The 22,538-nt window shown below is 40.9% G+C and overlaps 1 pseudogene; it reads right to left on the minus strand.

The window, feature by feature from the left end:
* Positions 1 to 10,312: 10,312 nt before the first annotated feature.
* LOC122026360 lies at positions 10,313 to 12,928 on the minus strand (annotated as a pseudogene).
* Between the last annotated feature and the right edge of the window lie 9,610 nt (positions 12,929 to 22,538).

Raw genomic sequence — 22,538 nt, forward strand, 5'->3', positions numbered from 1 at the left:
AATTTTCCTTAATTTCCTTGACATGATTTAATTGAGAGAAATAAAATAAAATTTCCCTAATTAATTTGTGATGGCCGGCCACATCATTGGAAGGCAAATAGGACAAGTTTCAATCAACAATTAAAACTTCCTAATTTGTTTCCGAAAATTTTAAAAAATAAAATTTCTCTTTAAAATCTCTTCATGGTTAATAAAAGGAAATTTCTATAATTTTAATTTTATCAATCATGTGGATAATTTTAAAGAGAAAATAAAATATCTTACCAATCTACAAATTCGGAAAGAGATCTAATCTCTTTCTTAATCTTTTGTAGATCTTTTACAAGAGAGATATTTTAATTTTAATTCTCTTTAATAAATTATTTCTTCCACATAATAAAAACTAAAATTAAAATCCCTTTTTAATTTTATTTGGCCGGCCCTACTAGCTTGGGGCCGACCACCCAATTATACCTAGGCCGGCCCTAGCTTGTTCCCAAGCTAGCTTGGCCGGCCCCCATTGGGTGGGTATAGAAGGTGGGTATAGGTGGGTATAGAACTCTATAAATAAGAGGCTACGATAGGGACCGAGAGGAGGAATTGGTTTTGGTCTCCCGATAAAATTAAGCATCCCGTGTTCGCCCCGAACACACAACTTAACTTTATCAATGATAATTCATTCCACTAGAGAACTATCATTGAACTACCGCACCAATCCCAAATTACATTTTTGGGCTCCTTCTTATTATGAGTGTGTTAGTCTCCCTGTGTTTAAGATATCGAATGTCCACTAATTAAGTGAGTTACTGACAACTCATTTAATTAATATCTAAGTCCAAGAGTAGTACCACTCAACCTTATTATCATGTCGGACTAAGTCCACCGCAGGGTTTAACATGACAATCTTTATGAGCTCCTCTTGAGGACATTATCAACCTAGTATCACTAGGACACGGTTTCCTTCTATAATCAACAACACACACTATGAGTGATACCATTTCCCAATTTATCGGGTTTATTGATTCATCGAACTAAATCTCACCCATTGATAAATTAAAGAAATAAATATCAAACATATGTGCTTGTTATTATATTAGGATTAAGAGCACACACTTCCATAATAATCGAGGTCTTTGTTCTTTATAAAGTCAAGATAAAAGGAACGACCTCAAATGGTCCTACTCAATACACTCGAGTGTACTAGTGTAATTATATAGTCAAGATAAGCTAATACCTAATTACACCACGACCTTCTAATGGTTTGTTCCTTTCCATTTCGGTCGTGAGCTATCGTTTATAATTTATAAGGCATCGATAACATCATCTTCGTATGTGACACCACATACTATGTTATCTACAATATAAATTAAATGAACAACTACAAAAAATGTAGATAATTAGACCAAATGTGATTCTTTATTCATAATGAATGTTTACAAAGCTTAGGCTTTCAGTATACACTCAACAATCTCCCACTTATACTAATGACTAAGTCGCCATATCTTCTACCATACATCCGATTCCCATTCCTCCACATGCCGATCGAAGCTTTGAAGGGCCTTAGTGAAAGGATCGCCAGGTTATCCGCCGATGCAATCTTGGCGATGACAACTTCTCCTCGCTCACGATATCTCGTATCGTGGTACTTGCGCCCTATATGTTTACTCGCCTTATGAGCTCGTGGTTCCTTCGAGTTTGCAATCATGGACCGCTATTATCACAATAAATTGTGATGATCTTGGGCAAACCAGAATCACATCTAAGTCCATTAGAAAGTTCCTGAGCCATACGCTTCTTTAGCCGCCTCGGAGGCTGCTACATACTCAGCTTCCATGGTTGAGTCCGAAACGCATTTTGCTTAACACTCCTCCATGAAATGGCTCCACCTCCTAAAGTAAACACATAGCCTGATGTAGACTTACTATTGTCCCTATCTGATTGAAAATCCGAATCCACAGGGAGCAAATCATCTGCTTGGTAAACTAGCATATAATCCCTAGTCCTTCTCGTGTACTTTAATATATGCTTTACCGCAGTCCAATGTCCTTGTCCAGGTTACTCGATATCTGCTGACCATGCCTACGGCAAAACAGATATCAGTACATAGCATTGCATACATTAGGCTTCCTACAGCCGAAGCATAAGGAACTGCTTTCATGTCCTCTATCTCTTTTGATGTCTTTGGAGACATCTCTTTAGATAGAGCTACTCCATGTCTAAAAGGTAAGAAACCTTTCTTGGAGTCTTGCATGCTAAAACGAGCAAGGATTGTATCTATATATGAAGCTTGGGATAGACACAACATTCTTTTCTTGCGATCCCTTATAACTTTGATCCCAAGAATGTGTGCACATTCTCCTAAGTCCTTCATATCAAATTGTTTGGACAACCATACCCTCACGCCTGATACTACCATGACATTGTTGCCAATTAACAAAATATCATCTACGTATAGTACAAGAAATACCACCACGTTTCCGTTACACTTCTTATATACACAAGACTCATCCGGACTTTGAATAAATCCATATGACTGGATTACTTCATTAAACCGGATGTTCCAAGACCTTGAAGCTTGCTTTAGTCCATAAATGGACCGATTGAGCTTGCATACTAGATGCTCTTTGCCTTTTCAATAAATCCTTCGGTTGCTTCATATGGATGTTCTCTTCAAGACTTCCATTAAGGAAAGTCGTCTTGACATCCATTTGCCAAATCTCATAATCCATATGAGCAAGAATGGATAAGAGTATCCGGATAGACTTAAGCATGGCTACCGTGAAAAGGTTTCCTCATCGATTCCCTTTTCGAGTGTACCCTTTCGCAACAAGCCTAGCTTTGAAGGTTTCTACCTTCCCGTCCCTCTTTTCCTTTGTAGATCCACTTGCATCCAACGGCTTTTACACCATCGGTGGTTCTACAAGCTCCCGCACCTTATTAGAGTACATGGACTCTATTTTAATTCATTGCCTTTGCCAAGATGCTGCATCTATATCTTGGAGTGCTTCATTATATGACCGTCGGGTTCATGTTTACCCGGATCAAGTCCAAGACTCTCCCAAAACATGAATCTTTCAGTTGCATTACAACCCTCCCACTACGACGAGGCATCGTCTGTGGTTGTGTATGTGTGACACGTGTTGCGGTCTCTTGTGGTACTTCATCTTGTATTGTTGGTAACTGAAGTAGACATGTCCTCTTTAAGTTCTTCTAAAACAACTTTACTATCGGGCTTGTGATCCATTATATAGTCTTCTTCTAAAACGGGCATTGGTGCTAACAATGACCTTCCGGTCTTTAGGACTATAAAATAAACCACCTTCGTTCCTTTGGGATATCCTACAAACACGCGAACTTCATACGAGATTCTAACTTATCAAGATCTGGTTTCAAGACATGTGCTGGACTACCCCAAATCGAATATGTCTTAGACTGGGTTTACCATTCCACAATTCTATGGGAGTAGAAGAAACTGATTTAGAAGGTACTAAGTTCGGAACATACATCGTTTCCAGAGCATATCCCCAAAACGAATTTGGTAATTCAATAACTCATCATCGATCTAACCATCTCCATAAGAGTCCTATTCCTTCGCTCTGCCACACCATTCTGTTGGTGTTCAGTGCAAGCAATTGGGATTGAATCCCAGCCTCCGATAAGTAATTCCTAAACTCTCCTAAGAGGTATTCGCCACCACGATCGATCGTAGTGTCTTGATACTTTACCTAATCGTTTCTCCACATCCGCCTTGTATTCTTTGAACTTGTCAAAGCATTCGGACTTACGGCGCATTAGGTAAATGTATCCATATCTTGAATAATCGTCCATGAAAGAGACAAAATATTCAAAACCTCCTCTTGCCTGGACGGACATAGGACCACACAAATCGAGTGAACTAACTCTAACACTTCTTTGGCTCTATACCCCTTGGCCTCGAACGGCCTCTTGGTCATTTTACCTTCTAAGCAAGATTCACAAGTTGGAAAATTTTCCAACTCTAATGAACTCAAAGTCCATCGGCTATAAGCCTCTGAATCCTACTTAAATTAATATGACCAAGTCTTAGATGCCAAAGATATGCTTGGTTCATTTCAAGGTTCTTTTCTCTTATTAGAATTAGAAGATGAGTTATAAATTTCCATGTTTTGCTTTGTGGAAGAAATTGGATTTAAAATATACAAATTGCCAACTAATGCACCGGAACAGATAATCACTTTATTTCTTTTAATAACTACATCGTTCGAAAGAAACCGAATATCCATCTAAAAGCAGTTTAGAAACTGAAATTAAATTCTTTCTAAACGGGTACATAAAGACAATTTCTTAAAACCAAATTTCTATTTCTACTAAAAGATAAGTAGACGTCTCCCACTGCAACAGCTGCCACCTTAGTAGCATTGCCCATGTAGACAGTAATCTCCCCTTCAGATAGTCGTCGGGTTTCCTGGAACCCCTGCAAGGAATTGCAGACATGATCAGTGGCTCCCGTATTTACACACCAGGTGCTGGTAGATAACACCGCTAAACATGTTTCAACAACTAGAGCATGAGATATACCTTTGTTTTGGTTCTTACGAGGACAGTCCGCCTTCCAATGTCCTGCCTGCTTGCAGATGAAGCACTTGCCCTTCGGCTTCTTCATTCCAGCTTTAAATCCCGTACTCTGAGATTTATTTCTGAACCAGCTTGTTTCTTCTTCTTCTTTCCTTTCGGTTTAGAAGTAGAACCATTTTCAGCATAGTGAATTTGAGCATTATGACGAAATAACCCTTCTGCTGCTTGAAGTTCTGTCAGTAGTTCCCCTAATGAATAAATCCTTTTATTCATATTATAGTTCAGGCGGAACTGCTCAAAACTTCTAGGTAGCGTTTGGAGGATCATATCGATCTGGGTTTCCCCATCAATTTCTCCTCCAAGGATCTGTATTTCGTTCAGATAAGCCATCATCTTTAGGATATGATCCCTTACAGGAGTACCCTCTTGCATGGTGGCTGTCATTATCTTTCTCATGGCTTCTTGCCTAGAAGCCCTATCCTGATGACCAAAGAGTTCCTTGAGATTGTTCATGATATCATAGGCTGTTGGTAAATCTTGATGCTGATGTTGCAATACATTTGACATTGAAGCCAAAATGTAACACCGCGCCATCTCATCTGCTTTTACCCATTTCCTATGATATTCAATCTCCTCTTGGGTAGATTCACCAATAGGTATGATGGGCAATGGGTCGAAAGTCAATTTATAGCTTTCAGCAGTAAGAACAATGTCCAGGTTTCTTTTCCAATCTATGTAGTTAGGTCCAGTAAGTCTATTTTGTTGAAGTATGATGGACAGTGGGTTGAAAGACATCCTAAGAATCACAAATAACTTTTGGTCAGAACTCTAAATTTAGAATAATATTGATTCCTCAAACAATACTATTTTAAATTAACCAACACCTCATAACACCGTGAATTTTGTATGCCACGTTAGTGTGGACGTATACAATTTCATCATTTGTAAAAGGAGGGTTTTAACCCATTAATTTTATTATCTTGTCAACCTAACTTTTTGACAAATAAAATTAATAGTTGGTATTATTTGGTCACACAAATAATAGCAGTGACTCCGTTGGGGAGGATACTATTAGATGTGTCTAAGTGTACACCATTACTTGACACTAAGTCCATTAATAAGATTATGCCCCTTCCGTTGGGGAAGATCACACGCTCTTAATTAACTTCCTATAGTCATCCAAAAATGGAAGTCTGTTCTAGTGATCCGCAAACAAGCTCATCCGTTATGGAGGAAGGCACTCAGAGCCAACGCGCAAGCTTGTTTGCATCACTTACAAACCAGTAATGGAGACCATGGGATTTACTTAAAAATCCCTCTCCCACTTAGTTATTTATAAATGAGGAATTTTAACTATGCTAGCCTACTAAACTTGTAAACTAACATGCACACACAGCACAATATAAAAGCAATAAATAGAAAATGTAATTTTCAACTATTATGGCTTTTATCTTTAATTGTCCTCCGTGTGTTGTCATCCGAAGCTGCTGCCATATTTGGCCACCGCCACCGGGTCTAACTGTCGCATCCATATTGCTCCGAGTTCCGCTGCGCCTCTGGTCCTTAGAAGGTTCCACGCTTTGCAAGATTCGATCCGCGACATAAATAGAATTTTACATTTTGATCCTATATTCCATAAAAGGAATGTACATGTATCTAGATCAAAAATAAAATCCTAATAAAACTAAATACAGCACCTGCTGTATTTTAATACAATCATGCACACACATATAAATTGCCCTTGACATGTCCAAGGGTCCAATCACACACATAATTAACTAAAAGCCATAATAGTTGGATCCTGCATCCATAGAGTTAGCACATCCTACTATTAACCTGCCTAAATTATGTATGACATGTGCATAATTAAACTAAATACCAAATACACAGAGGCAAAACCCTAGCTCTGATACCAATTGTTGGTTGCTACTCGGAAAGCCTATAGGTTCCACTGTACAAAAATTTTGTACAAAGGTCTGAACCTTTTCCTAGCTACCATGTGTTCTTTTAAATTAAATTTTGGATCTCCCGCGGAACTTAACACGTTTGATCCAAAACTTAATCTATTTGTTCTTTTAGGTTTTGACTTGGATCTCCTGCGGAACTTAACACGTTCGACCCAAGTCTCCTTAAGTTATTAATTCCATTAAATATTAATTTCCATAAAAGGTTCGACGTGGCGAGGCACATGGCCTTCTTGGATATGGGAGCAACCACCACCGACTAGACAAAACCTTAAATAGAAAGCTAATTTTTAATTTCCTAAAATAACTTTAGGTTAACCAAAGAGAACAATCAAATCACAAGGAAAAGAAAGAAACAAAAGAACACAACTTCGAAAAAACATATTCAAATACTAGAACGTAAGCCTCTTGTATTTGGTATTATTTCCATAAATAACTAGCATGATGCGGAAATAGAAATTACTAGTTATACCTTGTAGAAAAACCTCTTGATCTTCTACCGTATTCCTCTTCTAACCTCGGACGTTGTGTGGGCAACGATCTTCCAAGATGAGAAACCACCAACCACCTTCTTCTTCTCCAAGCAAGGTTCGGCCACAAAAGAAAAGCTTCACCAAGGAGAAAACCAAAATACTAACCAAGCTCCAAGAGATGCTAGCTTTCTCCTTCTTCTTCTTCTTCTCCAAGTAGTATCCGGCCACCACAAGAGCTCCAAGGAAGGGAGAGAGGTTCGGCCACCACAAGAGGAAGAGAGGGAAAGGATGGACGGCCACACCAAGGAACAAGAGAGGGAATAATAGATGTTGTGTCTTGAAAAGGCACCCTCACCCCTTCTTTTATATTCCTTGGCCTAGGTAAATTAGGAAATAAATTTTCCTTAATTTCCTTGACATGATTTAATTGAGAGAAATAAAATAAAATTTCCCTAATTAATTTGTGATGGCCAGCCACATCATTGGAAGGCAAATAGGACAAGTTTCAATCAACAATTAAAACTTCCTAATTTGTTTCCGGAAATTTTAAAAAATAAAATTTCTCTTTAAAATTTCTTCATGGTTAATAAAAGGAAATTTCTATAATTTTAATTTTATCAATCATGTGGATAATTTTAAAGAGAAAATAAAATATCTTACCAATCTACAAATTAGGAAAGAGATCTAATCTCTTTCTTAATCTTTTGTAGATCTTTTACAAGAGAGATATTTTAATTTTAATTCTCTTTAATAAATTATTTCTTCCACATAATAAAAACTAAAATTAAAATCCCTTTTTTAATTTTATTTGGCCCCTACTAGCTTGGGTTCAAGCTAGGGCCCAATATTTGGCCGGCCCTAGCTTGTTCCCAAGCTAGCATGGCCGACCCCTACAAGGTGGGTATGAAGGTGGGTATAGGTGGGTATAGAACTCTATAAATAAGAGGCTACGATAGGGACCGAGAGGAGGAATTGGTTTTGGTCTCCGATAAAATTAAGCATCCCTGTTCGCCCAGAACACACAACTTAACTTTATCAATGATAATTCATTCCACTAGAGAACTATCATTGAACTACCGCACCAATCCCAAATTACATTTTTGGGCTCCTTCTTATTATGAGTGTGTTAGTCTCCGTGTTTAAGATATCGAATGTCCACTAATTAAGTGAGTTCGACAACTCATTTAATTAATATCTAAGTCCAAGAGTAGTACCACTCAACCTTATTATCATGTCGGACTAAGTCCACCTGCAGGGTTTAACATGACAATCTTTATGAGCTCCTCTTGAGGACATTATCAACCTAGTATCACTAGGACACAGTTTCCTTCTATAATCAACAACACACACTATGAGTGATACCATTTCCCAACTTATTGAGTTTATTGATTCATCGAACTAAATCTCACCCATTGATAAATTAAAGAAATAAATATCAAACATATGTGCTTGTTATTATATTAGGATTAAGAGCACACACTTCCATAATAACTGAGGTCTTTGTTCTTTTATAAAGTCAGTATAAAAGGAACGACCTCAAATGGTCCTACTCAATACACTCTGAGTGTACTAGTGTAATTATATAGTCAAGATAAGCTAATACCTAATTACACTACGACCTTCTAATGGTTTGTTCCTTTCCATTCTGGTCGTGAGCTACTGTTTATAATTTATAAGGTACTGATAACATCATCTTCTGTATGTGACACCACATACTATGTTATCTACAATATAAATTAAATGAACAACTACAAACAAATGTAGATAATTAGACCAAATGTGATTCTTTATTCATAATGAATGTTTACAAAGCTTAGGCTTTCAGTATACACTCCAACACTTTGGTGGTGCGCTCTCCCGAGCGGGGTGGCACCTCCTTTCCAATCGTTCCTGAGACAGTCTAGGCCATTTCCTCCAATCGGACCCCCTCGTTTGTCGATCTATCGCCTGAATCGATCGCAGTCCAACCACTTTCCTCTCTTCCTCCGGCTTGGGGGAGGGTCTTACGATCCGGCATCCTTTCAGCCTTGACCTCCCAAGCTTCTGGCTCCACGGCTTCTTCTCAGTCAGCCCCGAGTGGTCGTCAATCCGTGACTGCCATTCTCCACCTCCCAACGGAGGAGTTCCTAGAGGCCGAAGCTCAATCGCAGACTCCCGAACATCAGATACACATCCCCAGGCCGCTCGCTAAGGTCTGGGAGGAAGCCAGAGGGTGTGCTGTGACGATGCCTCCCGGGCTGCTTGGCAACAACCATATGCAAATGGTCACTTGCGTAAGTTCTTTATCTATTCATGATTTACCTTCGTTCGGCACTAACATTCTGTTGGACCGTGAAGAATCGATAGAGGGGGAGGGGGGGAAGGGGGGTGAATATCGATAACAAAAAAACGTCGAAAAGAGTTTAGCACAACGGAAAATATAAGCAAAAGGAAACAAGGCTAACACAGGTTCTTTTTACTTGGTTCGGAGCCTGTGTCGACTCCTACTCCAAGGCCCGCACTCGTCGAGTGCTTTCGTTGGGCAATTTACTAGCAATTCGAATATAAATTACAAATTAAGTACAAAATTGCTATTAAAAAAAATTACCGACAATAAGTAGAATTAGAATAGAAAAGGAAAGCTTGTCGGAGATCACAACGTCGCAACAGCACGAGGAAGCAGATTGTCAATTCTGAGTTGTTTTAGAAGCTCCACCCATGACCCTTCTTTTATATGATGCTCGGGGCTCCTGGAACCTTCGAGGCGATTGGAACCTTCAGGGCGCCTCAACCATGACGTAGCAAGCCCAACCAGCGAGCTCCATGTGTCGACGTCGCGTCAGGGGATAAAACTTGCCTTCGGGCGCCCCGACCTGTTCCGGGCGCACTATAACAAAAACATTAAAAGACAACGGTTAAAGACCATTGTCGTAGGCCCTTAAAAGCGTTGTAATTGGCAGTGTTGTTAAAAGTGGGGGGCTACGACAACGGTTTTAAACCGTTGTCTTTGAATGAAAAGACAACAGTTTTGCAACGGTTTTAAACCGTTGTCTTTGAATGAAAAGACAACGGTTTAAAACCGTTGTTGTTTAGAGTATTTTTAAATAGCATTGCTCGTTACAATCGTTTTTGGGGCTACGACAATGCTTTTTAACCGTTGTCTTTTGAGGGTGATAGACAACAATAACGATTTTAAACCGTTGTCTTTTAAATTATTATCTTTTAATACCAATATATCATATTTCAATATAAATATATAATAAAGAATCATAATCACAAAGAAAAGAATATTCCCCACATCATGTCATTCAGAATGTTACTTATACAAGAATTACAATCATAAAAGAAGAAACATGTCTCATGTTTAAATAAAATTTATCTCCATACAAATAAATAAATAAGTTCCATTTACAACTAATGAACAAGTCCCATCATAATCTTCAACTAAGGAACAAATAAGTTCCTTGTGATTACTTCATCACATATCTCATCACAGCCATTTTTCCAACTTCTCAAGCTCTCCAGAATCTAACCATTCGTGTCCTTGATGAGATAACTACACTATTAGCAAACCTCCTGAATCTAACAGAGGATTCATTAATCGACTTCCTTTGATGTTTCCTTGGACTTGCTCTTGTTTGTAGTTAAGAAGCCACAGCAGTAGCCTCTCATCTTCCTGAAACATCAAAATAATACATTCGAACAACACACGCACATGAGATTTTTGTCTGAAGAAATTTACCTGCTACTGCTTCTGCTACTTGTTTCAGAACTGCTTTTGATTCTGCTTCCTCCCCTATCTTGCAACTCTTGCAGCCCCTTCTCTGCTTCTAGCTTTGGAGACACCTTTGCAAAAGAATTAGACCTCGAGCTCTTCGTCTTCCCTCCATCTAAAACTGGCACAGAGGTTTTGAGGAACAAGCCTCCTTTGCTGCTATCCGTTGCCTTCTCTGCCTTATTCTTGGCCCCTTCCTGCCTCATCTCTGCAGCTTCCTCCACCTTCTTCACTATCCTTGGAGTCTCCACCAAATCTCTCAGTGATAGCTCATAAGAAATAAAATTCTCGGATGCCGGAGATGCCCGCCACTAGTGCCTCCATTTATATAAAAACAACTTCTCCTAGTTCTTAAAACAATGCTTCATTACATATGGTTCAAAAATTCAAAATTCTTATAAACCAATTGATTGCAAAATACTGACAAATAATAAAACAACACAACCCGGAAAGACTCACATTTCATCTTTGCAAGGCTTGTCACTTATCCCAATGATTTTAAATTCTTGATTTGTAAAACTCAATTGATTTCAAGTCTCTGTTTATCAGAAGCGGAGTCAGAATCTTCTTCTTCTTCTCGGCAAATTGTCTCATAAGCGGCCACCAGACACTGTTTCATTAATTATTTGATGCAGTAGTTAGTCCTCATTAGCTTTATCGGTTCTACTTATGGATGCAAAATCAAGTGTCTACCTCATGCACATCTTCTGCAGATAGCTTGCCTCTTGTTGTGTGCCTTCCTGATTCTTTAGATTGCAGTTTGTCCTCCAATCCTGTTGGCACTGTGACATCATTGGTGTTGCCATTTGCAAGATCTACTAAAAACTCTGCTGGGTTCATCGCTATCAGAGGAGAGAATCCAGTCGATGAGAAGTAGGACATGGCTTTTGATGCCCTCCCAAAGTAGAACAAACTACCCTTTCCAAGCAGAATCAGCTTGTCAAATCTGTGAAAGAGTCTACTGGATGGTTGATGAATTGTCGTCACGACGGTTTTGCCAGACTGCAGCATGTCCATGGCAGGCTTCAGACGCATTGGTGAAACGAGTGTCGATAAGGGAGATCAAACAAAACTACAAAAATTACCTCATCTATCTCAGTCAATACTCGAACAACTCTAAGTGTTGTTGTCGAATCAAGACCAGATGTCGGCTCATCCAGGAACAGCAAGGATGGATTAACAAGGATCTCATTCCCAATGCAAACTCTTTTCCTCTCGCCACCTGAAACTCCTCTAATGAAGGATCCACCAACGATGGTATCTTGGCACCTGCTCATTGCTATCAATCATATCTCAGAATAACTTGAGTATGTAAAGAATTAGGAAGACAAAGATTACCTCTGAAGCCCCAGCTCAGTGATAACATTCACGACCCTTTCTTCCTTCTGCTGTCTACTCATTGTCCTCGGAAGTCTAAGCAAAGCGGCATAAGTTAATGTTTCTCTCACGGTGAGATGTGCAAATAGAACATCATCCTGGGTGACGAACCCAATCCTGAAAATTGATTGATCCTATAACATTCTTGATTTGATGAAAACAAGTGTGTTTTTACTGTAAGAAGAGAAGTGTTTACCTGCCCTTTAGGGACTTGGAATATGGTTCATCATTATGTGATAGATCCTTGAACGATATTAGCAGTAGTTCTTCCACCAAGGAGGCTGAGAAGAGTAGTTTTCCCACTGGCTGAAGGCCCCATTACGGCCAAGAGTTCTCCAGGCCTAGCTGAACCTGTAATTCCTTGGAGAATATCTTTCTCAGTGCTACTGGCTATTCTTTTCAGAAGTACTTTGTATCCAACATCAGTAAACTGCAAAATAAATACAAAAAACAACATAAAGTTGGCACCATATCTGTATTGTTGATAATCTTTGCAAGGCTTGTTGTGTTGGGGGGAAATCCTGGTCATCCTCTTAGAGCTATCATGAATACAACAGTCTATCAACTACCATTTGCCACCAACATGTCACCTGCTAACAAGCCACAATATGTTTAAAGTAATCTTCTCCAAGTTCTCTAATAAGCCACAATATCTCATACACCTACTCTTTGTCCAGCATATGTTTTCTGAATAACAACCATCTATTCTTACATAGCCATTAAGTTTCTAATTGATTACCTGCAACTATATTGAATCATCCCTGTAAGTACTTTAACTATAGAAAGAAACACAAATCTTGAAATAAAACAAATGAGAAAATTCAAAAAGCCCTAAATACTTGTATACTCTGGATTAAGATAGACATAGGTTATAAAGTAATCCTATATTTCCTCCATAACTCTGCTGATAGCATATATTGCAAAATACATAAAAAGTCACTTGAACAATGATGATCGCTAGATTAGTGGTAGTGTGATTATTAGACCATCTCCAACCACAAAACTTATTTTGGTGCACTTTCAACACTAATTTAATGTCATTTGAGCACCAAAACTTTTTCCAACTCCATGACACCATTTCCTACACTAAAAGGAATATTCTTTAGAATATTCTATTTTTTCATCTTATAATTTATTATTCAACATATATATTAATTTGTTAAATATTTTTATTACGATAATAATTACTATTAATTTTTATGATATTATATTTTTAGTTACAAGAAAATTAAAATTAGTATTTTTGTAATTTTGTTAGAAATAATTTAATAAACATATTAATATTTAATATTTAAAGATAATGCACAATCATAAACAATTTAGATAATTTTTTTTTAAAATATTTTCACCAGACTAATAACACCTAAAAATATTTTAAATATAACTTGCTTATTAAAATATAATATATTTTAAAAATCCGTACTTGTACCAAATTGGTGCAAGTGAACAGTGCAGCACGTTCACCTGCACCAAAATGGTGCAAGTTTTGGGGTCTCCATTGGAGGAGACCTGGTGTCCCTTTTACACCAAAATGGTGTAAAAGGGCACCGGTTGGAGTTGGTCTCAGCAACAAAAGCAGAGTAGGAGTTGGTAATTGATTAGGTAGGCTAAAGTTTATAAATTAGATATAACAAATGACCAAGAATCATGACAGCATGAGCGACTATTCATCGAAAAGAACATTTCAACCCGCCTAAGTCCAAATAGAAACATTTAAAAATATGGCATCTCGTTAGCCAAATAAACTTTAGAAGAGATTCAACTTCTACCCGAATAATCTGGCAAGTTAGAACATATATGACATGTAATTAACAAAAAGGACGATAACTCAATAACGAAAACCCACAAGATTATGGAACAATTTTACTTAAGACTTATCATAAAGCATAGTGAATGAAAACTAACGGGAACAAAGTAGGTTCTTACATAGGTAAACGGGGACGGACAGTAGGGTGTACTCTAAAAACTAAAAGATCAAGAAATTTTACCGGCAGGGATGTGGTTAAGAGCGATGCCGGTGCTGTTCAGCGCTTGCACCTTGGGCTGGGCTATGTTGCTTGTGTCTCCGAAGGCAGAGATTGAGACAGGGCCGCGGTACCCCATCTCCGCCAACGCTGAGCTTATGTTTTGGGCGATCAGGTGCGGATCGCATGCCTTTCGAACCTGGCAGTTCTCGATATCCCACCACACTGACGTCCTCACAGTGGCATACTCATCCTCCACCACCGGGCCAGTCGGCACAGATCCGCTGCTCCCTCCCATAGCCTAACCCCTTGGATGTTGATGCTTAAGGAACCTCAGCCATCTACGCTAAAGTTGGACTCCCTCTTGGATGCTGATGCTTAAGGTTTCGGTAAGAAGGCTAAGGGAGGAAAATATCGTATGAGGAGAGGGGTTTAGGGTTCGGGAAGGCTAAGGGGGGAAAATAGGGTGCCAAAAATTTTCGGAGGGAGGGAAGCAAAACATTGTTACAACAAAAATGATGAAGGGGAAAAACGGCGAAAAAATAAAGTCAAAAACAACGGTTTATTAAAACTGTTGTCTTTGACCCCTAAAAAAGCGCTTAAAGACAACAGTTTTAGAAAATCGTTGCAAAAGGTATTGTTGATTTTACAAAAAGTCGCTTAATGACGACGGTTTTTGGAAAACTGTTGTCTTTTATTTTTTGGAGGAGCTCAAAGACAACGGTTTTGTCAAAAATCGTTGTCTTTTACCAAATTAACAACAGTTCCTTCTAAAACCGTTGTCTTTATGGTGTTGTCTTTTAACATTTTTGTTGTAGTGGCGCCTGCACCTCCGGGCGCCCGGATCCCCTCCGGGTGCTCGGACCACCTTTCTCCAGAGACTCCTTCTCCTACAAGACAAGGTTAGTCTGAGGTAATGTATATCCTGCAAAACAAAGTATTAGCACAGTTTATAATTTTAACATAAAGAGTATGACTTAGATTCCGTCTTTCCGAGACCGGAATCTAGTCACGATCTCAACTTAGATTTCCGAAATGAATCTAAGTTGGATCGACGCCTAAGTTCCCTTCCTGGGAGCGCGTCCTCATAGTCACTCCCCTCCAGTGACTTACCTTTACTTACCTGTCAGACGTCCGGTCAGCCCTTCGACCCGTCTGGGCTTCGTGCCAGCTATCCGGTCAGCCCGTTGACCTAGCTGCACTTCGTGTCAAATGTCCGGTCAGCCCTTCGACCCATTTGGACTTCGTGCCAGCTATCCGGTTGACCCGTCGACCTAGCTGGGCTTCGTGCCAGACATCCGGTCAGCCCGTCGACCTGTCTGGACTTTGCCTGCACACTCGATTAGAGTGTTAGACAACGACAAACCTAACTTAACCTAATTTGTCATTTATCAAAACCTGAGTTAGACCGTTAGTGCTAACCACACCAACACATTCTTCTGTTCGGATGCAGTACTGGGTGGAGAGTGTGGCGGTGTGCAACCGCCTGGCGCTGGTGGAGGAGGAGCTTAAGAAGATCAAGATTTCTGGTGGAGCTTCTTCCTCCCAAGGGCCTTCGATTGCCGAGCTGCAGGCCAATCTGGCCAAGACCAAGAAGCTTCTAGAGGCTGAGCAGAAGACTTCCTCTGACCGGGCAATCATGATGGGTCGGCTCGAGACCCCGGTGAAATCCTATGACCAAAGATCGATCTGGCCACCACCAAAAAAAATGGAGTTATAGCTGACCTGGATCTGAAGAACCAAGAAGCTCGGAACTTAGCCGAGAAGCTCAAGAAGGTGGAGAATCTTTTGACTGCCGAGCGGGAGAGCCGCTCAGCTCGAGAGACCGCTCTTCAAGGGCAAGTGAAGGCCCTTGAGGATTCTCTGGAGACCTCCCACGCGACCCTGAAGACTTACCAGGACACAGAGCCGAGCCGCTTCGCGGCCATGAAGTAGGGATACCTCCACTCGAACCAATTCCTTGTGAAGGCGTCCACACGGATCGTCTGATCGTTTGAGCTGGCCATCGACGCAACGATCACCCAGCTGAAGGCGAACGACCATCTCCCTGAACCCTTGCCTGCTGACGCTGTCGACCGCGTCCAGCTCCTCAACTCTATTCCTGACGAAGCTTTTGATTACATCGAGTGAGGAGGGCTTCTGTAACTCGAGTGAGGAGGGATTCTATAACAAAGTGTTGCATGTTTGACTGTCGTTCGACAGCTTTTTGTTCATTATCAATGAAGTTGTTTGGCGGTTCTTCACATATTTACTTGTCTTATTAAGGTTTTGGCCTTTCAATCCTGGACGGGCGATATATATCCATTATTGAACTCATTAGGGTTATACCTCTGGGGTTTATAGTCGTCGCTCGACTCTGGGCTTTTGCGTCGTCGCTCGACGGTCTTCTAGAGCAGGAGTTTAAGGTCGCCGCTCGACCATCGGTGGAGACCTGGGTTTAACGTCGCCGCTCAACGGTCTTCTAAGGCAGGAGTTTAAGGTCGCCGCTCGACCGTCAGTGGAGACCTGGGTTTAACGTCGCCGCTCGACGGTCTTCTAAGGTGGGAGTTTAAGGTCGTCGCTCGACCATCGGTGAAGACCTGAGTTTAACGTCGCCGCTCGACGGTCTTCTAAGGCAGGAGTTTAAGGTCGTCGCTCGACCGTCGGTGGAGACCTAGGTTTAACATCGCCGCTCGACGGTCTTCTAAGGTGGGAGTTTAAGGTCGCCGCTCGACCATCGGTGGAGATCTGAGTTTAACGTCGCCGCTCGACAGTCTTCTAAGGCAGGAGTTTAAGGTCGTCGCTCGACTGTCGGTGGAGACCTAGGTTTAACGTCGCCGCTCGACGGTCTTCTAAGGCAGGAGTTTAAGGTCCTCACTCGACCGTCGGTGGAGACCTGGGTTTAACGTCGCCGCTCGACGGTCTTCTAAGACAGGAGTTTAAGATCACCGCTCAACCATCGGTGGAGACATGGGTTTAACGTCGTCGCTCGACAGTCTTCTAAAGCAGGAGTTTAAGGTCGCCGCTCGACCATCTGTAAAGACCTTGATTTAACTTCGCCGCTCGACGGTCTTTTAAGGCAGGAGTTTAAGGTCGTCGCTCGACCGTCAATGGAGACCTGGGTTTAACGTCGCCGCTCGACGATCTTCTAAGGCAGGAGTTTAAGGTCGCCGCTCGACCGTCGGTGGAGACCTGGGTTTAACGTCACCGCTTGACGGTCTTCTAAGGCAGGAGTTTAAGGTCGCCGCTCGACCGTCGGTGGAGACCTGGGTTTAACATTGCCGCTCAACGATCTTCTAAGGCAGGAGTTTAAGGTCGCCGCTCGACCGTCAGTGGAGACTTGGGCTTAACGTCGTCACTCGACGGTTTGATGAAGACTCGCCGTTCGGCGATAATTTTGCAAACCTTTCGCTTTTGATTTCAATCCTGTAGTCAAAGGGTGCAGGAAAATGGAAAATACATTACATTAACTACATCAGCGCACCTATCATCCAGCTCGATACGGCTAGAGATGGTTCGCGCTCAACGGACGTTCTAGTCGCCGTTTGTCCTCGTCCTCTAGGTAGTAGGGGCCTGAGCGGAGCTTTTCCACGAACTTGAAGGGTCCGGCCCAGGGAGCCTCTAGTTTGGTGACATCACTGATCGGCTTCACCTTCTTCCATACGAGGTCCTCGACCTAGAACGACCTCAGAATCACCCTCCTATTGTAGTTTTACCGCATTCATTGCTTGTAGGTCATCAGCCGAACGACGACCTTAGCGTGCACCTCATCCACCAGGTCCAGTTCCAATAGCCTCCGCTCGGTGTTGTCCTCGCTGTAGTTCTGTATCCGGTCGGACTCGACTCCGATCTCGACGGGGACGAACGCTTCGCCTCCATACACCAAGTGGAATGGGGTTACTCCCGTACCTTCCTTAGGGGTTGTGTGGATTGCCCATAGCACGCCGAGGAGCTCGTCCACCCAGCTTCCTCCGACGTGGTCAAGCTGAACCCGCAAGATCCGCATGCAAGATCTCCCGATTGGCGACTTCGGTATGTCCGTTGCTCTGAGGGTATGCTACGGAGGTAAAGGCCTGCTGAATGTCATACCCCTCATACCATTCTTTGAGTTTTTGCCTGGCGAACTGCCTACCATTGTCTGAGACGAGTCGACATGGAATCTCGAACTGACAGATGCTGTGCTGCCAAATAAACTTCTGGACCATCTGCTCGGTTATTCTCACCAGCGGCTCTGCTTTGACCTATTTGGAGAAATAATCCACTGCGACAAGCAAGAACTTTTGTTGACCTATCGCCATGGGGAAGGACCCCACGATGTTCATACCCCATTGGTCAAACGGGTATGATACCGTGGAAGCCTTCATTTCTTCAGTAGGTCGGTGCGAAAGGTTATGGTACTTTTGACAGGACAAGCAGGTGGCCACATTCTGAGCGACGTCTGCTTGTAAGGTCGGCAAGAAATATCCAGCCAGCAAGATCTTCCTCGCCAATGATCGGCCGCCCGGATGTCCTCCACAGGAGCCTTGGTGTACTTCTTATAGTATGTAGTCGGCATCTTCCGATCCAACGCACTTAAGCAGTGGCCTAGAAAAGACCTTCTTATAGAGCTGGTCCCCGACCAGTGTGAACTGACCGACCCTTTTACTGAGTAGTCGGGCCTCCTCCCGATTGGACGGTGTAGCTCCTGATCGCAAAAACTCTATCAATGTCGTCCTCCAATCGCCTGGGAAAGTGAGTCCCTCCATCCGATCGATATGCGCCACCAAAGTTACCCGCTCGATCGGCTGTGTGATAACAATGGGTGATAGCGAGCTAGCTGATGGATCGAGACGCGCTAGAGGGGGGGTGAATAGCGCTCGCGGCTATTTGTTCGATTATCGAAATCGTAAAATGTTCGTAGAGTAATTAACGCAGCGGAAAGAAACAAACACACAGAAAGACAAGGGAATTTACTTCGTTCGGAGCCTGTGACGACTCCTACTCGAAGGCCCGCGATCCTTGATCGCTTTCCGTGGGCAACAACTATAAGCTCGACAAGAGTACAAGTATTACAGTTAAGTATAATGAAAAAAGTACAGTTATACCGACGACAATATCGTAATCTGAAGATTTCGGAGCTCCGGGTCGTCGGTGTCTCGTAGCAGCACTTCGGGATCGTCTCGTGAGCAGCTTGTAGCAGAAAGATCGCTTGGAAGAAGTTATTGAGAGCTGCTGGTCGAGACCCCTTATAAAGAGGGTTCAAGGCGCCTTATACTGTTCATCAAGGCGCCTTGAACGAGCCGAGTCACCCGCGTGGATCAGCACTGACCTGGTCGAACTCTATCTGGTTCAAGGCGCCTTCAGCCTATCCATGCAGTCCTCATGAAGGCGCCTTGAGCTCCTCTGGACAGCTGACGTCGGCTTGTGCCCGAGGCGCCTCCAAGCTCCATGGAGGCGCCTCGGACACTGTTCATCCGAGTTGTAACTTGCTCCTTTGTTCCTGAAAAATGTGTTAGTCCAAAACACATACCCTGCAAAACAAAGTTAGCACAGTACACATGATAAATAAAGTGTAGACAGTCTCCGGACTGTCAGACTTCGGGTTTCTGGAAACCCTAGGTCGATTCGACGCCTCCTGTTCTCTACGGGAACGTCCTCACCTACTCCACTCGGAGATTTACTTGATGTCATCACGATCGACTGGACTTTTGCTCGACACTCGATGCTTCGGACTTTCTGTGAACATCCGCCCACCGATTCGGACTTTCACAGTTCGCGACACGGGACTTTTCACCCTAGGGTTACCACCCCTAGGACTTTTGCCTGAAGCCATCGACCTGCCAAGACTTTCCTCATAGGGTTACCACCCCCTGTGACCTAGGGTTACCACCCCCTAGGGTTTTGCCTTGCCTAACTGCAGTTAGGACTTTCCTGAAACACTCAGTAAAAGCTGTCAGACAACAAAGCACCTTAACTTTGAATCCTTTGCCATTATCAAAACTTAGGTTCGATCGTCGGATGCTTCCCGCACCAACAATCTCCCCCTTTTTGATTATGGCAACACGTAATTCAAAGTTAAGAAAAAAACAACATATGTAATAACTGCATAAAGTTAACCCAGCTCAAGTAAATAAACTTCAAATGCAACAACAGTTAAGCTGGAAACTTTGTACTTTGTAATATTAGACTCCCCCTTAATAAAAGCCCTCCTTTTATTAAATACTTTGAATTTAACTTTAATTTGCCTACTCTCTGCTTTGAATTTTCCTTTAACTTTAATTTACCTACTCTCCCCCTTTGCCATATATCAAAAATAAACCAGTTTGAAAGTAGATTTGTAAATTTTCAAAAAGGGAAAAAGATAAATTTTCTTCTTAGCAAAAACGACTTAGCTTTTTGAATTTCGGAATTTGCCAAATTTGAAAATACTTAGCTATATATTCAGCTTCGAAATGATTTGTATTGAGAAAATATTTTGCCAAATAGCTAAGTTTAGAGTACAATCTAACTAAGTCTAGTTAAAATAGTCTTAAAATTAACTAAGTTTGAAAATATGAGTATTTGAATTTTCAATAAAAGGATTTGCTTAGAAGTTATAAAATATGAGGTCACTTAAAAAAAATAACTTTAAAACGTTATAAAAAGATGACTAGATTTGAATACTCAATTGCATGGACAAGTTTTTTGAAAAACTGTAATTAAGTTTTGAATACTCATTTTGAAGAAACTTTGATATTAAAGAAAAATATTTAGTTTTAGGACAGAGGGAGTAGCAGTAGTTTGTTTTCTAGTCCAAGCATGAGTCAAATTAAATTATTGAGTTTAATTTGATTAAGTATCAGAGCCTTAAAATAATCAGGTAAGGTAATTTGATTAGAACCTTAAAGTACAATCATGCTTAAAAAAATTGAAACACACTTTTCCCAATTGTCTAACCTTTAGCTACTTGCTGATTGCCTAGAGGGCAGTAGCTTTCACATGGTTAGTCAAATTAAGTCCATTTGGTCCAGTTAGAGTTGGCTAGAGCTGGAAGACTTGACTTGATTATTATTTATGATGTGTTTAACGCCCAGACTCATATCGATGCACAAATATAAGCATTCCTGAGTCTAGGCTGTACCCTATGCATCTCACGCCATTCTAAGTTTGTCAAACACACGCAAGGTATACCTAGGTGATTGTGAGATGCTCTGGCTTTAATCTAGGGGTACATGATATCTAGGGGAAAACCTAGGCGTAATCCGAATTTTTGAAAATTCTAAGAAATTGGAATTTTGAAATAAGTATTTTCCTAGAATTTTAAAAGCAAATGATAAACCCAATTAAAAAAAACATTGTCTATTCTACCCAACACATTCCTATTTGTCTTCTAAGTGAGCTGAACTCAAGTTCAGGTAAGGGTTTTGTAAAGATGTCAGCTAGATTTGATTTTGACTCAACATAGTTGAGTATAATATCACCCTTAGCTACATGATCTCTTACAAAATGGTGCTTCACTTCTATATGTTTAGTCCTTGAGTGATGAATTGGGTTTTTTGTTAAATTTATGGAACTTATATTATCAATTGAGATTTTTGTGTTATGATAGTTCAGTTGATAGTCTTTAAGAGTGTGCATCATCCAAAGCAATTGAGATGTGCATTCACCTAAGGCTATATATTTAGCTTCAGTGGTAGATAAAGCAACACAATGTTGCTTTCTACTTGACCAACTTACTAGGCATTGTCCTAGAAATTGACAACTACCACTTGTGCTTTTTCTATCTAACTTGCATCCGGCGTAATCCGAGTCAGAATAGCCAAGAAGGTCAAAGGTGCAAGTTCTAGAGTACCAGAGTCCTATATTTAGAGTACCTTTAATGTACCTAAGTATTCTTTTAACATAGGTTAAATGTGACTCTTTTGCACAAGATTGGTATCTTGCGCACATACCAACCGCAAATAATATGTCGGGTCGGCTTGCAGTTAGGTAAAGCAAGCTTCCTATGGCACTCCTATAGTACTTTGGATCTACTGGTTTTCCTTCAGGGTCAGAGTCTATGTTAATGTTGGTGGCCATTGGAGTATTTATTATTTTTGAATTTTCCATGCAGAATTTTTTAATTAATTTCTTTGCATATTTAGTTTGATAAATGTATATACCATCTTTAGTTTGTTTTATTTGTAAGCCTAAGAAAAAATTAAGTTCACCAACCATACTCATTTCAAATTCATTTTCCATTAATCTAATAAATTCTTTTAAAAATTTAGAGTTATTTGATCCAAAATTATATCATCAACATAGATTTGAGCTATGAAGATGTCTTTTTCTACAGTTTTTACAAATAGAGTTGGATCTATTTGACCTTGGTTGAAACCTTTGGATATTAAGTGATTTGATAATCGTTCATACCATGCCCTAGGGGCTTGTTTAAGTCCGTACAAGGCCTTTTTTAACTTAAATACATGATTAGGATATCCTAAGTCCTCAAATCCTGGGGGTTGGCTTACATATACTTCCTCCTTAATAAATCCAT

Source organism: Zingiber officinale, chromosome 10A (genome assembly GCF_018446385.1).
Source record: "Zingiber officinale cultivar Zhangliang chromosome 10A, Zo_v1.1, whole genome shotgun sequence".
Taxonomy (NCBI): domain Eukaryota; kingdom Viridiplantae; phylum Streptophyta; class Magnoliopsida; order Zingiberales; family Zingiberaceae; genus Zingiber; species Zingiber officinale.